The following is a 14,661-nucleotide window of genomic DNA, read 5'->3' as shown; positions in this document are numbered from 1 at the left end:
GAGCAGTATTTGCTTCCAGGAAACCATAAGACTAATGAATACACTGCCTGAAATAATGGTGGAAGCAGATTCAATCGTAAATTTCAGATGGGAGCTGGATAAATAGTTGAAAAGGAGAAGATATCAGGGCTATTGGGAAAGATGGGACTAATAAGATAGCTCTTTCAAAGAGCCAGCACCAGCACGATGGGACAAATGGCCTCCTTCTATGCTGTAAGAGTCTATGATTCTATATCCAGTTACAACACGATATGAAAAATAATTATACAAATATTCTTTCAATAAAAAATACAAAGGAAAATTGGAGCAGGAAATAAAATAAATACTTTGATATGTTCCATAGTCGTAAAGAATGAAATGTTAAATTAATTTTGTTTTATTTAATAAATGGTCAACTTTCTTTCACTGTTGTACAAAACTTCACCAAGATCATCCTGCTTTATTAACTGTGCTCCAGTTGGTAACCAATAGTAAGATGGAACATCTTTTTATCATTCTCAAAAAAACGAACAAGATTGGTGTAGTTTAATTAAAGGAACCTTTTGTTAACCAACAAGATAACAATTGAATAGTTTCCCCCAGTTTTCTAACAAGTAGACTGTGCAGAGAATTTGAAATGTACAGCTGATACCCTTGAGGGCAGGGTGTGGTGGAATCACAAGGGTCTGCGCCTACAGGTTGGTGTATTTTAATGGTTCATACAGTGAGCTTTTTGCTACTTTGAAACACAGAGCTGATGAGTTGCCTCCCCCTCCACCATCCCCTCCCCCAATCTCACAGACTCTCCTGGACAATATGAGAATGTAGCCTTTACTCGTGTCAAACAGAGCAAACAACCAGATCCAACGCGATCACCTCTCGCTTTAATGAATACAACTTTCACACCCTATTTTCTGAAAAAAAATGCCAAATGTGGTTCACAAACCCTAAAACAGTCAACAGTTCAATATGAGTCCTGAGTGAGCAGAGACAAAGTTGGGAAATATTTTCGCCTGCTAAAAAAGGGACAGCAATCAACATTCTTAGCAGCTATGAAGAAGCAAAAGAGCAGAACGAAGAATGAGGAAAAAGACGATTGGACAATTGAGGCAATGAAAAGAAAAGCGATTAGCAGAAGGGACCTACCTGGTCTATAGTTTAGGATGATGTGGTAATATTTCCATGAACTCCCAAGTTCCACCAATCCCTCTTCAGTGGGCTGCTGTCTGAACTGTAAGCAGTCCCACCTCTACTGGAGCTGGATATTTGTCTGCATGCTACTTTATAAACACAGGCATTAAGGTAGCAGCAAGCCAGGGGTGACGTAGCACCAGAATACCTAATTACCTGAAGCACCTTCGCAGAGGTAAATATTAGTTCAATAGCTTTGAACCTGTTTAAACTATCTGCAGCAGAAACATTTGAGGCCTGTCAGAGGTGAAACTCTTATTAGTAGTACACTATTATCAACCTAATACTATCTTTATAAATTCCACAATCTTTACACATATATTGAATCACTACCAACTTAAAAAAAACTAAGATTTGGAAGCATGTGGGCTCTCAGAGGCCAATTCTCCCCCAGTTATCATTTGCACCCAAGACAGACAGAAAACAGGTTTGGGGGCATTCTTGTTTTTATCTTTCAACATCCCTCCCCAAAGAAACTAATTGCCCAGGCAGTGCCACAGCTAGAATTGTAACCAAGGAACTCTCTGTCTGCTCCCTCAACTCAGTTATCCTGTTTTAATAACTGCTGCTGATGGAATTGAGCTGTGCAATATTAGCAATGAATGCATTAATGAACTATATTTGTCTGCTATTTCAACAGACATACACCCAAAGGGAAAACCCTTCACTGAAGCCAATGGGCAAATAAATTTCATATGAACACAGTAATGCATTTGTTACGGATATCACACTGCACAATGAGGTTTGGTTAAAGGAAGAACTGCAAGTAGATACAAATAAACTTTCCATAAGCAGCTCTTCCATCTTTATAGTGAATCATCTGCTATTTTAAAATCATTAAATTGTGTGGCTGTTGGGACAAGACCTCAGAAAGGGAGAGGTGACATTTTAATTCCCAGTGAGAGGACTGATGGCTTTCATCTGAGCACAAAATAGCTGCACAGTTCTGACAAGATGCCTTCTTCTTAGATTCATAGAATCATAGAAAGTTTAAGGCACAGAAAGAGGCCACTTGGCCCATTATGTCTGTGCTGGCCGAGAAACGATCCATCTAATCTAATCCCACCTTCCAGCATTTGGTCCGTAGCCCTGCAGATTACGGCACTTGAGGTGCATATCCAGACTCCTTTTGAATGAGTTGAGGGTCTCTGCCTCAACTACCCTTTCAGGCAGTGAGTTCCAGACCATCACCACACTCTGGGTGAAAAAGTTTTTCCTCATCTCCCCTCTAATTTTTCTACCAATCACTTTAAATCTGTGCCCCCTCGTCACTTGCCTCTCTGCTAAGGTGAATAGGCCCTTCACATCCACTCTATCCAGGTCCCTCAAAATTTTGTACATTTCAATCAGATCTCCCCTCAGCCTTTTCGGCTCCAACGAGAACAACCCCAGCCTATCCAATCTTTCCTCATAGCTGCATTTTTCCAGTCCCGGTAACATCCTCATTAATCTCCTCTTACCCTCTCTAGTGCAATTACATCCTTTCTGAAATGAGGTGACCAGAACTGCACGCAGTACTCAAGTTGTGGCCTAACCAATGAGTTATACATTTCCAGTATCACCTCTGTGTCCTTGCATTCTATACCTCAGCTAATAAAGGAAAGGATTCCATATGCCTTCTTAACCACCTTATTGACCTGTCCTGCTACCTTCAAGGGATCTATGGACATTCACTCCAAGATCCCTTACTCCACCTACACGTCTCAGTATTTTCCCATTAATCGTGTATTCCTTTGCCTTGTTTGGCCTCCCCAAATGCATCACTTAACACTTCTCCATGTTGAATTCTATTTGCCTTATCTGAGTGCAATTAACATTATTAACATTAACATTGGGGGCTCCAGTGACTTGTGAGAAACGTTTTATTTATTTTATTTTTTTATTTAGAGATACAGCACTGAAACAGGCCCTTTGGGCCACCGAGTCAGTGCTGACCATCAACCACCCATTTTATACTAATCCTACTTTAATCCCATATTCCCTACCACATCCCTACAATTCTCCGACCACCTACCTACACTAGGGGCGATTTACAATGGCCAATTTACCTATCAGCCTGCAAGTCTTTGGCTGTGGGAGGAAACCGGAGTACCCGGCGGAAACCCACGTGGTTACAGGGAGAACTTGCAAACTCCACACAGGCAGTACCCAGAATCGAACCTGGGTCACTGGAGCTGTGCTCTTCTCCCCTAACTTTATCGACCAGGAAAGGAAATCTTAAACTCTCCAAAGCTAGGATTTTTCAATTGGGTGTGCATGATTTATGGATGCTAATCAGCAGACCTGATTGGGGCATTGGATAGAATTCTGTCGGGCTGGATCTCAACTCAATCTGTGTCATCCGTAATTTCCAATGGGCAGGAAATGACAGGAATAAAAGCACCAGCCTCAACCAGGTGGGGCTGAATTTTAACCAATAATATAGGGCAGAATATTAGTTTGAAGTGTCACCTACTTCTACCTGATAATGGCCATGGAGGCTTGGAGAGGTGAAGTGCTGGAGCAGTTGATGGAAGGAATTCCAGAGCTTAAGGCCCAGGCAGCTGAAGGCACACTTGTCAATGGTGGAGCGATCAAGATTGGGGTACACAAGAGGCCAGATTTGGAGGACCACAGAGATCACAGAGGGTTGTTGGCCTGGAGGAGGTTACACAGACAATGAGGGGTGAGGTCATGGAGGGATTTGAAGACAAGGATGAGAATTTTGAAATCGAGGCATGGCTGGACGGGAAGCCATTGTAGGTCAGGAAGCACAGGATGATGGCTGAACACAAATTGGTGCGAGTTCGGCTACAGGTAGCAGTGTTTTGAATGGACTGAGGTTTATGGGATGCAAGGTGGGAGGCTGGCCAGGTAAACATTGGAATAGTCAAGTCTGGAGGCAAGGATGAGGGTTTCAACAGCACATGAGCTGAAACATTGAAATATTAAATCTCCTCATCTCTGCATAACTCTAAAATTACATGCAGGTTGGCCAAGACAAGAATTGCTTTTCCCTCTTTCAAAATCCCTTCCTTATTACCTTCCCCCAACTTTACATCACCTTCCAATAGAGGATGTGAACCTCTCTGTAATGCCATTCACTGTGGCTCAAAAATGCATCTCTTGACTGGGATGTGACCCTCCTCTCAATTGCTACTAATTTTATCTAACCTGGACTATGTTGCCAGCATGTTTGAGTACACCCACTGCATGGGAGAGACTTTCTCAGTGGGCACAGCTGGAGTCAAACTGAACCTGAGTTGCTGGGCGTTGAGCGTAATTTAGACTTTGGGCACTGTTGTAAAATGGTGGTATTAATTCAGCCGTCTGTTATACATCTCTGCCAATTATCATTTCCTTTGAAGTCAATGGAAAATAACACGTTGAGCAAGAAAAACCTTTATCACAATAGACTGACCATAAATAGCCTAGGATCAAATTCAGATTGGTACTTTTAGCTCTCTTTGTATAAGGAGAAAACATAAGATGCTTTTATTATAGTACTTTTTTAAAATGGTGGCCTGTGACATCCCTAATAAGAGGGTTTTGAAAGTGTGTATACCAAAACATCATTTAGAAAACTTTGCTTCCCCTCCAGCCTTGTCTTCACAGCTCCACTCTGTTGACACAAGTTTACACCAGGTGTTGAAGAAGACAATCAATATTTAAAAGATTACATGCTGCCCGATCTCTGTTTGTTGCCATCCCACTTCAAAGTAAAATGTTCTACTGATGAGTTTGGTTGGGAGACAGAGTTGTGGAGCTGTCAGCTGGTTGTAAATACAGTAACAAGGAGACTGAAGTCACCAATACTCCTTTCCCCCACCTCCCCCATTAATAGGAGAACAAATCAGTCTTTTGTATGAATTGCACAAACTCTTACAAGAATTTGGAGAGCTATGAGAGGCATCAAACATCCTCATGGTCCCAACAGCTTAAAAATTATAGCGTTACGGACAATATTTACTCTTTTCCGGCTGTGCTTCACCCTGTTCCTAATCAAGTCCTTCTTAAATGATCTGAATTTTGCAGTTGGCATAATGGTGAAACTGTCAGTCTTTGCTGTCATCACTCTGTGAATATGACAGCAACTTCTGGCACCCGAGAACAGTCAGTGATTCCCTGCTCCTCCACAGGGTGTGCTGTTGAAGTCCTCACAGATGGAAATCAATGAGATATCACTGAATTGACGTGAACTTCCAATTTTTATGCTGCAATATCGTTCTTAAAAAATCTTGATGAAGTTATGCCTTTTTGAATGAGGTGCAACTGGGCTGTTAACAGTGTACTCAGTCATAATTACTGTTGGACAACCTCTCTGGCCCTGAGATCTTAATTTTTTATATTTGTGGAATTCAAATTTCTCCATTCCATGATGAAAATGCCATAGATCTTTAAAATAATAAAAATTATTTTTTTCAAAAAAGTTGTTTAAGGTATTTCAGCTTCCACCTTAATCCCATGTGTATGTTCAATCTCATTTCCCTTTCTGTAAAATTATAAAAAGCAGATGATAAAACCTATTTCTATCTTCCTGGTTTGCTGCCTGTGAGAAATTTTCAATGTGATTGATTACTTAGCCTGCAAAGTGACATCACTATTGCTGGGTGCCAGAGATCCCCTATGGTTGGTGCCAGAATGAAATTAACGTCAGGAAAGATAAAATCCATGCCTCAGAGCTCACTAGATCTTTCTGGGCAGCTTTCTTCGAGGTCAATGGTATGTGTAGTCACGTCACCGCTGACTGCAAAATCCAACCCATAGTGTTAATTACTTTTTTTTCCCCTTACTCCATTTTCTGTGTGGTTTGGAGGTACTTGGACCTGGCTTGCTGGGTGAGGTGGAATTTGCCTATTAGCTGCTGACCCAGAAATTGGTCCAGCTTAGTATGCATTCTGCCTGGGAGTTCATTGTTGCAACTGACTGGGGAAGGCTGACAGATTTAGTTGGACCTTTAATAAAGTGCGAGTCTCTTTCCAGATTGATAACATTACCACAACTATAGGATGCTTCTGCACTCTTCCTGCTTTCTCAATCAGGGTGTATGAATGGTAGCTGCACTGATGAATTGGTTGCAAGGATTCTATTTCCAGTCCCAGCCTTGTGTTTTGCGTTGAGGATGTGTTCCTTCCAACATTTGCCTTAAGCTGGGGCAAACAGTAGTAGTGTTTAAGGATTGGGACCCCAAGATCTCTTTTGAGCTTGGGGAGTTATAGGCATCTGTGATATTATTGTGACCATTTACTGGACCAGAGGAGCCCAGCCATACAACTGCCCAGACCATGGAACAGTTGGCCAGGAACACTGACAGGTAAAGGAGTCTGAGCAGAACATTCAGCTTCATTGTTGTTTCTCACCCGAGGAGTCATGTGGGCAGGCTAGGTCAGAGGAATACTTGGCAAGAATGGGATATAGTTCTTTTTGAACAAGGTCAAAAGTAGAGGGACAATGGTTGCACCCAGCTATCTGGTGCTCGTATATGATCAAGCAAAGTGGTGAAATTCTCACTTATGTGAGGACATATTGGCTTGGAATTTCCCAGATGGCACTGTTTGCCATTAATTGCACCATTTATTGCCTTTATATTCCTATTGCAAACTTACTCCAAAATTTCCTAGGATATTAATTTGAATATATTTCAGTCAGCATATTGGTGAATCAGGGGCCTCAGATGGAGTGCAACCAATCACTTACTCCATCAATGAACTCATTTTTTGAGTCAATGTTAGCATGTCCCAAGTCATAGGGCTCAGAATTTCAAATAGTTTTACTCTATCATCTACTCAGTTGTAAAAATACTGTTTGAGTTATGGTCATACCCAGCTGCTTTATTCAGTTTTCAGGAGCATTCTAACTTACAGATTTTTAAAATCACTTTTTCAAAAAATGATATTAGTAATTTAAATGTTCAAAGAAGTCTCTAATTAAACAAATGGTGGTGGGGTGGGGGGGGGGTGGTGGGGTGGAATTCGAGCTTGTTTTATCCCTTTCTTGGCCACAAACGGTCAAAAATGTTTGCTGAGCAATGTCTGTCGCCATAAGGCCCCCTTAAAAAGGTGTTAAGCCCCATGCATATGTTAACCAGAAGCCTCTTCTTCTTCTTTGGCCTCCTTGTCTCGAGAGACAATGGGTAAGCGCCTGGAGGTGGTCTGTGGTTTTTGAAGCAGCACCTGGAGTGGCCATAAAGGCCAATTCTAGAGTGACAGGCTCTTCCACAGGCGCGGCAGATAAAACTGGTTGTCAGGGCTGTTACACAGTTGGCTCTCCCCTTGCGCTTCTGTCTTTTTTCCTGCCAACTGCTAAGTCTCTTCGACTCGTCACACTTTAGCCCCGCCTTTATGGCTGCCCGCCAGCTCTGGCGATCGCTGGCAACTGACTCCCACGACTTGTGATCAATGTCACAGGACTTCATGTCGTGTTTGCAGACATCTTTAAAGCGGAGACATGGACAGCCAGTGGGTCTGATACCAGTGGCGAGCTCGCTGTACAATGTGTCCTTGGGGATCCTGCCATCTTCCATGCAGCTCACATGGCCAAGCCATCTCAAGCGCCGCTGGTTCAGTAGGGTGTATATGCTGGGGATGTTGGCCACCTCGAGGACTTCTGTGTTGGAGATACGGTGCTGCCACCTGATGCCAAGGATTCTCCGGAGGCAGCGAAGATGGAATGAATTGAAACGTCGCTCTTGGCTGACATACGTTGTCCAGGCCTCGCTGCCGTAGAGCAAGGTACTGAGGGCACAGGCTTGATACACTCGGACTTTTGTGTTCTGTGTCAGTGCGCCATTTTCCCACACTCTCTTGGCCAGTCTGAACATAGCTATGTCCAAACCAGAAGCCTAATGGCTATGTAAGGGACCGTCTTTGAAATTGGTCAGAAATTGAGCAAAATATTCCAGTTCCTTCTGCAGCCTAGAGGCAGCCACTAGAGGCTGCCAACTGAAAGGTAATTTTCTTTAACTTACCTTAATGTGGAGTTGGGATGAGCAGGCGATGTACCATGGGCCTCTGGTGTGCTTTGTTAATGCTCTTCCAATTTGGGATCCAAATATAGGCCTAAGTGAATTTCTCCCCCCAACTCTCCCTTTCACCAATGTATGTGTAGGCACTTCAGTGCTCCATACTATACACCCAATATATACTAAACCTAATAAGCAACGCTGATTTTTTTTTTGTTTCAGCTAAGAAGTAAAAATATTAAGAGCCAAGATTTTATTTTACTTTAATTCATTATTTTAAAGTCATGAATTTAAATACATTCACCTTCTCTATTATTTATCAGTCTAAGTGGTTGCATCTGGCAAAGCTGGTGAACATTCAAGAAATTCATGAATGCATTTGACTTGACTGGAGGCTGGAGCACAGGTTTTGGCGAGGGTATAGGCAGAGTGGTACAACAGTCCCAGGAAATTATGGCACAGCGTGAATAATGGCATAACTCACTTGCTCCGTAATTTCCTGGAGCTTTTGCACTAGGTGCTGAACCATCACCACATGGCACAAGTCTCCAGAAAATTCTGTGCCATCGTGTGAGCGACAAGTCCTCTGTTCTGGATGATTTAAGATCATGATCAGAAAGCTGACCAGTGGTGTCTTTAAAAGTGATGGTAAAAAGGTATATAAACCGTAGAACAATCTTTTTAATTAAAGAATTCTCAAAAAAAAATTATTCTTTAAACAGTTGGTTGTTAAAATGTTTGATTGCTTTCTTGTGTGGTTCTGTATTAAGGAGATACGAAGCTGGCAGACAGGGCAAGACTAACCGGTCTATCAAATTTGCCCCACACTCATGATGCCTGGAGCATCTTGAAGAGACATTTCCTAACCCCTAACCTAACTTCCTTGGAGAGACAACAAAAAAAACCTGAGAACCCCAAAGTCAATTGGGGGGAAAAAATCTGGAAAATTCCTCTTGATCCCCCTCAGGCGATTGAAAACAGTCCAGGAGATTGCATTGACTATTTTGGTCTTGATAGACTTGAACCATCAGCATCCTAATAAACAATTGGGGAAATTCTGAACATGGTAGTTCCTGTGACTGTTATCTAATTGAAGCATTATTGGATTCACCCATAGATACAGACTAAGTCTAATTTAAAAATGTAGAGGCCAGAAATGGCTTTTACTAATAATAGCGAACAAATGCATAATGTGTTTGAAGACATTCCTCTGCCTGCTATTTTAATGGCAACATTAACCCATTTAAAATAATTGGGTTAATGCCTCTATTACAATAGTGGACAGAAGAATCTCATATACACACCCACTAATATCATCAACACTAATTTCTGACTTTATACATATTTACATTGAAATTCTGACTCAAGTCATGGTATAAAAACACGATAAAGGTCTAACTACCTTATACAAGTTTTGGGTCCAGAGCCATGATGTGTTTGAGAACCTTAGCACACTTGTATTGTTCCAGATATTATACCCGAATGAATTCAGTGTTCAGCCCTTTATCTACAATATATCAGTTGCTTAACCATAGAAGCTGGTAAACCATGGAGAAATAACTTAAACTGCCTTTAAGGTACTCCACTGACAGTGACGCATTGGTCTGTATTTTCTTTTTCCGGGGAGGCGAGTTAGAAGGTGGGACTAGGAGCAAAAGTGGAAAACAGTGCATCGGGTTGGCACTCCTGCCTCTGAGAAACCTTGCCGAAGGCAGGTGAGGGAGGCAGAGGCTGTGGTGGGTAGCCAATTAGGCCCATTATTGTGCCAATTGGGGGAGAGAGGCAACCGATGCTGGGATTTCTCCCAATGGCAGCCAGGCCCCCTGCTGAGGCTGGAGCCCATCAATGAACTTGAGGTGGCCTCCAGGCAGCTGGTCGGGAAGGCCTTTGATGCCTCCTCGCCATCACACCAGCACAGACTTGCTGGGATGTGACGTCCACAGCTGTGGCCACAGGCCATCTTTTGAAGGGGTTCTCCATCCACAGTGAGAGCTGCGAGCATGCGTGATTTTTATCATTTTACAATCCTGAAGACAGCACCTCCATTTTGAGGTGGCCTTGTGGTCTCCTGCCAGTCTTAGCAGCACCCACCTCTCCTGGTGGGGCTGCCAGACGGACTTCACAGCAGACGCTCCTGTTGGGCCTCCCACTTCATTGGTCCACCTGCCGTCCTTAATTGGACGGGGCTTCCCGGAGGTGGCCAATTAAGAAGCCCCCTCCAAGAAGATCACGAGTGAAGTCCCGCCATGGCCACCTCTGGGTTCCCAAGCCAGAATTAAGTCCGATGTTGGGATCATGACCCAACTGGGAAAATCCAGCCCATTCATACAGTTTTTCACAGTATGAAAACATCATGATACTGACCAAATGTATTCATATTTTCACACTGTTATCAAGATGACATTTTACTATTTTGCCACCCTTCCTCAGAATCTTTGTACTTTTCAGTGTAAACTAAAAGATTGAAATTGTTGGAAATGGGTATGATAGAAGAGTTCCTGATATTCAGAAAGCCCCTGTTCAGATAGTATCGATTTCCTAACTCCTCATGGACTGGCTGATTTCTCCAACAGGAAAGCGGCAAGGGCATAAACAGCTTTGCTTCAGTCTTGATTTTGGTTACAAAAAAAATTATGCCTGCATACATTTATACAACTTAATTTCCTGTTGTCACATTATTATCAATCTTTATAAATTTCTATGTCTGCATTTATAAAAGGTTTTGTCAATGTAAACTTGTCATTCTGATTCTGCAATCTGGCAACTGGGTTGCCACAAATTACTCAAAGTGCCTTCTAAATTTTTCATCTTCCATTTTTTCTTTCACAGTAACTGAAATTTCTAATTTCCAAAATAGTCAGGTTGGCAGTTTCTTTTCTCAATCTAATTTAATTTTTAAAACATGAAGGAGACTGATTTTCCTCTCAGCAGCAAATGAAGAATGCCAATGGTTTGTTAAACTTGCACTTGCCCTTGGAAGTTCTATGGGCTTGCCCTGTAAGTTCCCCTCTGCTAACTATCCAAGAAGCATGGCAACCTCTCCAGAGCCTCTGGGATGAACAGGTCAAGCAATGTTCTGTCTCTTTAACCAGTCAGATTGAAGAATCATTAATAAGCAATGCAAAGTCGGAAACAGGAAATGTCAGTTCGAGTATTTAATTCAAAGTAAAATCAGGTACAGAAAGCAAAATAAGGAGAAGGAAAGAAAGATTGCATTAAGTGGGAGAGAGATAAAAGAGACAGAAATTAGTGAATTATTTAATGTTTTGTATTCATTAAATCTCCAACAATAATTAAAATCTAAAGGATTGAGAATCCACACTTGTTAAAGTTAATTTTTCCATACCAGAGAGGTTGCTCGGCAGTAATTAAGTCTTACCATGCTGCTAAAAGGTTACTTACACTGGAATAGATATGCCCTAACCTTTTATGGCAAGTTTCGTGCATATATATCAGGTAAGTATAGCAACGTCACACCATTCCAAGTATCGCAATCGCTAGTCTCTCTGCCCAGCTTCTCAAGGAGCAAGGCATCTCGGACAACAACTTCCTGATTTAGACATGTAGCTGTGCATGTGCGGTCACTAGAAGCTGCTGTCCAATTTACATGTTACTTATGGAGAGTGCTATTAGCTGCTCCATTATTTTTCTGCAACATCCAACCCAATGAATTTTTAAAACAAAGTTTATTTTCAGGAAATGATACAAAGTGAAAATTGGAAGGCAAAGGGAGAATGGAAACTGGTTGAGGGTAAGGGGGCCCCTCCGTTCTCTACCAACTATGCAAATATCAGTGGGCTGGAATGCATTAAGAGCTCAAGCTAAGTTGAGTGACAGCAAAGAAATGAAAGAGGAAGATACCAACGTTGAGTAGGTACTTCAAAGATAAAGAGATAGAGGTAATCGGAGTAGGAAGAAGGAGGTTGAATAGTGGGAAGGTGAAGCTAATAGGGATACAATAAGGGTGGGATAGCACAAGTTATTGACCTGCTGAGTGTTACATTTTCCTTGATTTCTAATGGGGAACCATCTACAACAGTTGGACAGCAAGCTGAAGGTCTCTCCTAAAGTCCTGGACTTTAAAAAAAAAAATTTTTGTGGGATGTGGGCATCATTGGCTAGGCCAACATTTATTGCCCATTCCTAATTGCTCTTGAACTGAATGGCTTGCTAGGCCATTTCAGAGGGCATTTTTAGAGTCAACCACATGTAGTCACATGTAGGCCAGACCAGGTAAGGATGGCAGATTTCCTTCCCTAAAGGACATTAGTGAACCAGATGTGTTTTTACAATGATCAACAATGGTTTCACCATTAGACTAGCTTTTAATTCCTGATTTTTTCATTGAATTCAAATTTCACCTTTTCCCTTTCCCCAGAGCATTAGCCTAGGCATCTGGATTACTAATCCAGTGACATTACCACTATACCATCGCCTCCCCTACTAGGGTTGAAAAATATTGTTCATTCTCCTTTAACTAATTATTATCCAGTGATCCCTACTGGAGAGTGTGTGGATCTCAGAGAGAACCAGGTTCAATTGTTATACTCCATGGGACAAATAGCCAACCAACACTGACTCACTATTGAGCCTCACACATGAAGAATGGCTACTAGGGTGAATTATCAAAGGATTAGCAGTCTCTGTAGAACTATGCCAACATGTGTCACTACCTCCAAGGGAGGAGGGGTGTGTGGGAGAATATCCATTGTAACATGATTGAGTGGAGAGTAGGGCTTAAGAGAATTTTTGCTGTGATATTGTAAATAAGTAATTTACAGGATTTTGGATGCATTTTCAAACAATCTTGAGTCAATGGAGAGCATAGAATTGCTACAGAAGTGTTCCAAATATTTCCACAAATGGGCTTTTAAAAATCCCACCTGGAGGCTGACTAGTGGGTATGGGTGGATCAGTGGGGCAGCACACTGTTCTTTTACAAGTCTCGTCTCTTATTTCTGTTGTTTATAAGAATCCTACAAGCAATAAACTTGGAAAGTATTATATTTGTTCCTATTGGAACTGGTCCCACAGGCCTAAAGCTACCTGTAATCTTATACATGAGTTGGCAAACTTAATCAGAGAGGCCGTAAAACATTGAAAAGAGAAAAATAAAGTCTGATTTTTGCAGTAGGGGGTACTCTTCTGAAATTAGGGTTAAGGCACATTGTTGGAACAGAATAGAGAGAACTTTGCAATGTACTCATTCATGCTCATTTTACATGGGAGTGCTTAATGCTGATATTGCGTGACAAATGTGGAATAAATGCTCTATTTCCTGAAAACTGTGACCTCTCATCTCGATAAAAATAAAATCCGCAAAAAGCATTTAAGAAGGAAAGAAATTTAAAAGCCCAAAGGGTCTCTTACTTTCCAATAGAACGATTTAAAGGAGGTATTCTTGTTTTATAAACAAAGACCAGATAAAACATAAAAAATCACTTTGGAACATGCATTTGTATCTTTTGTATCAAAGATCAATTTGATAAAGTTGGGTTGAGGCTGTTCTGATTCCTTCCCATTCAAACCCAGAAATAAAGCTTTACAAAAGCTCTCATCAGGGATGGTCCTATTCAGATTCCTCTTGAATTAAAAAAAATTCTCCTCCGCCACTTAAGGTCTCCTTGCCACTTGAGACATTTCAAGAACAAGAACCAGGATGGGTGACCTTGTCCCAGGAATGTTTCAGTGCTGTCCTTACACTGGATTGTATTGCCTGCTTGAGAGCGACTGTGTCAACATGATTGCTAATTGTAGCCTTCTCTCCCCCATTGAATGGCATAGCCAATATCAGGAACTCACCGTATGGTGGGAATCACAAGCACACATTTGTGCTCTATTATTCTGTAGAACCACATATAGCTAACTGATGCCACCTGCCTGAATTGGCACTTCTAAACGTTAAAATGGAAAATATCATTTCAACATTTAAAATACATTATCTGTAAATAACATTAATGCCAGAATGAAAAAATATACAATAAGGAGAAGCTATGGATATCTAATTATTATTGAATAATTATCTGGCACACAAGTACAATATGTATGCTCCAAAGGTTAATCAAGCTTTATCACGCTTAAAATTGGTGCAAAATGCAGTTCATAAACTGGATTCTAGTTACTTAAAAATAATTATACATCAATATAAAATATAAGCAATAGCAATATATGGCAAATTAAGAATAAGTCCCATCACTTTTTTCAAATAAAACTCAAGGAATCTGCTTACCTCAGAGTACTGACAAGTACTGCTGGATTATGTCTGTTCCCTCAGGTGTTACAAACCTGTGTGCATTACCTCTCAGTATAATGTTCTGAACAGACTGGCGGTTACTGCTTAAATAGAGAAATGAGTCATCAGGTGTAGTGACAGTGTGCTGCTTATACTGTAATTTGAAAACGATTTGCTGATTTTATTTAAATGATGGTTTGTATTGGACTATAGCAGAAAGCACAAAACAATTACATAACCAGTAGGTAGAAGGAAAAAGAGGAAAATTACATTTCTATTCTTAGTGATCTTCTTTGGAAAGAGGTTAGTAAAACCTTTT

At 41.2% G+C, this 14,661-nt stretch overlaps 1 protein-coding gene across 2 annotated transcripts in view; it reads right to left on the bottom strand.

Annotated features, from left to right (window-relative positions):
• LOC137383936 (solute carrier family 26 member 9-like) overlaps positions 1-14,421 on the bottom strand; it is a 107,881-nt gene extending 93,460 nt beyond the window's left edge. Inside the window, exon 1 of one of the 2 annotated variants that reach the window (XM_068057347.1) lies at positions 14,340-14,421. The gene's annotated coding sequence lies outside the window, so the exon portion shown is untranslated. Of the gene's footprint in view, positions 1-1,125; positions 1,197-14,339 lie in introns of those variants that run through there. The other variant, XM_068057348.1, reaches the window with a different exon arrangement.
• Positions 14,422-14,661: the final 240 nt, after the last annotated feature.

This window comes from Heterodontus francisci, chromosome 25 (assembly GCF_036365525.1).
Source record: "Heterodontus francisci isolate sHetFra1 chromosome 25, sHetFra1.hap1, whole genome shotgun sequence".
NCBI classification, from domain to species: domain Eukaryota; kingdom Metazoa; phylum Chordata; class Chondrichthyes; order Heterodontiformes; family Heterodontidae; genus Heterodontus; species Heterodontus francisci.
This window is presented reverse-complemented; position numbering and strand designations above follow the sequence as displayed.